Raw genomic sequence first — 3,095 nt, forward strand, 5'->3', positions numbered from 1 at the left:
AGTGTTGTTTTTTTAGAAGTGGGGTTATCAAAGCGTGTTAGAGGAGGTCGGAAACTTCAGTGGCAGAGAGTGGAGAGAATGTTGGCTTATGTTTGGAAGAAAGCATAATGTGTGGCACCAAAGGTCAGAACTGACAGCTGACAACAGCCACCCTATCCTGAAAAAAGTAGGCAAAGTTATCAGCAGACAAGCAGTTTAGAGGAGAAGGTGGAGAAGCATTAAGAATGGAGGTGAACATGGAGAACAGAGAGTGTTTGTAGGTGGTGCTGTTAATTCTAGTCTAATAGAATGTTACCTTAGCTTCAATGGTGGCAGAAGAAAAGGATACAAGAAGGTATTAATACTTAGCCAGGTCTGCCTGAGACTTTGATTTTTTCCATTTTTTTTTTTTTTGGCTGTCCTGTGCTCGGTCCGTTGACTACAGAGTGCTTCTGAAAGCCAGGGACAGGAGTGTCTTTCGAATGCAGGCCTGGAAGTGAGAGGACAAACATTGTCAAAACAGGTGGACAGAGTCAAGCATAAGGTGTCTGAGGCAGTGTTGGTGTTGAGAGAGAAGTGTTCAGGAGGAGGGAGAGCAGAGGAGACCATGAAAGTGAAATGGGTAGGAGAGAGGGAGAGGAGGTGACAGCGGAAGGATAGAGTTGGGGGAAGAGAAGAGTGAGGAGAGGAAAGCAGTAGGGAGAAATGAATGAAAAGATGGTCAGACGTGTGTAGAGGAGTACAGTTGCATGAGAGAATGATTGATCAAGCAGATTGCCAACCTTGTGAGTGGCTGCAGTATGGAGCTGTGCAATATTGAAGGAGGAAAGAAGAATGATGAAGTCAGCAGCCATCATCTGGGAAGGAAGATCCTGAGCAAGCCTGGAGGGCAATAAACAACAACAATGGTGCTGTTAATTGGAAAGGAAACAGTAATAGCATGATATTCAAAAGTAGTGAAGTTGCATACATTGAAGTAGTGAAGTAGAGTGGCAGGTGTGGAGAAGTTGAAGACAGAGGGAAGTCCTGTCAGTGTTACCGTGTTTTCCGGTTGAATCCATATCTCTGTCAGAGCCACCACTTGGGGACCCTTTTTGGAGATGACATCTGGAATAAAGTCTGCTTTGTTGACCACAGACTGACAGTTCCACAAGCCAAAGGAGAAGATAGTATCTGAAGTGGTGGCTTGACGCAGCAGACAAAGGTTGTCTGGGGTTTCTTCCTCTCTTGCTAAAGAGAGAAACATCTTGTGTTAATAACAGGAATGTATTGTTGACACATGCTGAAGACGACATTGAATTTAAAGCAGAACACAGTATCTTGGTCAAATAGAATGTCTGATTTAAATCCAATTGAGCATGCCTTCCATATGCTGAAGAGCAAATTTTATGGGAGAAGCCCCAGAAAACAAGCAACAGCTGAAGATGGCTGCATTAGAGGCTTGGCAGAGCATCACCAAAGAAAACACTCAGTACTTGGTGATGTCTATGAATTGCAGACTTCAGGCAGTCATTGCATGCAAATGATATGCAGCAAAGTACTAAATATGACTGCTTTAATAGACCCACCATTGCTATATTCCAAACATTATGGTGCCCTGAAATGGGGGGACCATGTAGTAAAAGTGTTGTCATTCCTACATGGTGGGACCGAAATGTATGAAAATACCCTTAAATGAAAGTCTGCAATGAGCACTTCTGAATTGTTTGATTTGTAATTTTAAACTGTGGAGCAGAGGGGTAAATCAAGTAAAAACTTAGTCTTTGTCCCAAACATTACGTAGGGCACTGTTCATATACGGGATATATAAGTATGTACTGTATGTGTGTGTGTGTTTATACACTGTATACTCAACTAGACTTTTGACTGTGATGACTGACTTTTATACTATGTACTCAAAAAATCCCAATGGCAGTTTAATTTAGCCACTGTCGCAGCTGGGACGCCCAGGAGGACTGGAGGAGGGCTTTTACCTCCTCCAGACCGCTAGGGGGCGACTGCCCTGGTTGTGTTGGGGGCTACGGGTAGAGGGCTTGGAAGCCCAACCCTGTAGGGAGCTGTGGCCACCGCCAGGCGGCGCCCCGGTGCCTGAACAACCCTGGACCTCAGCACTTCTGCCACACCAGGAAGTGCTGGGGGGAAGAGGAGCAGGGACACCCGAAGGGCTTCCGGGTGCGCAGCCGGCACTTCTGCCACAGGGGGTGTGTCCGCAGGAGATTGCCGGGAAGCAGCTGGAGCCCATCCGGGTTCCTATATAAGGGGCTGCCTCCCTTCATTCAGTGGCGGAAGTCGGGTGGAAGAAGGACGGAGCTGGAGAGGGGACTGGAGGCGGCTAGAAAGGCATTTGGACTGTGAGGCCTGGACTTTGGGGGATCGGTGCTGAAGGCACTGGGACGTGCACTGAACTGCAACTTGTAAATAGTGTGCAAATAAACGTGTGTTGGGTGCAACAAATGATCTCTGTCTGTCTGTGTCTGGGTCAAGTTCCACACCACAATAAAAAAACCCCAAATTGTGGAAAAGAAACAGAAAGAAATATAAGAAACAGTAAAGACTGCTTCTTAAGTGGAGAATGTAAATAGGCAGATTCCTAATTAAGTTTTTCAGCCGATACAAAGTCACCATGTCCAGAAATATCAAACCTGACTTTGATCAGAGAACACAGTATGTAAAGGAAGCTTGCAGTGCACAGCGGGGAGCCATATGTGGTTGTTCAGACATGAATATGTGGCTTGCATCTCCATTCTGCAAAAACTTATTTATGCAGTCTGCAACCTTCCTAAACATAAGAGACATGTAATAAATTGCCTTGAAAAACTACCAAAGACCTTATCAAAGCACGTCAAAGGACTGCAGCACCCTAATGAGAGCAAGCATAACATCTGCCAGCCTGAAGTGGATATACACTGGCAGAATTGGCAAATTAATCCATCAGTTCTAAGTACGGTTGGGAGATTGCACTCCGTGGGCACAGCCGGTTAGGACACATCTTTTAGAAGTGTATACCAACAGGTGCAGACAAAATGAGAAAAAGAAAACAAATCCAGAAATTGCTGTTAAATCTAAGTGTCAAAGAGGAAGCTATTTACAACAAGGTGCTAAACTGCGAATAAATG

At 45.2% G+C, this 3,095-nt stretch overlaps 1 long non-coding RNA gene across 1 annotated transcript; it reads right to left on the reverse strand.

The window, feature by feature from the left end:
- Positions 1–429: 429 nt before the first annotated feature.
- LOC120524203 lies at positions 430–1,091 on the reverse strand. The gene is made up of 3 exons (XR_005632764.1): positions 950–1,091; positions 762–861; positions 430–469 (listed from the first exon to the last, which is right to left on the reverse strand). It is a non-coding gene; the product is annotated as an uncharacterized LOC120524203 (long non-coding RNA).
- Between the last annotated feature and the right edge of the window lie 2,004 nt (positions 1,092–3,095).

The sequence above is a fragment of the Polypterus senegalus genome, chromosome 2 (assembly GCF_016835505.1).
Source record: "Polypterus senegalus isolate Bchr_013 chromosome 2, ASM1683550v1, whole genome shotgun sequence".
Lineage (NCBI taxonomy): Eukaryota > Metazoa > Chordata > Cladistia > Polypteriformes > Polypteridae > Polypterus > Polypterus senegalus.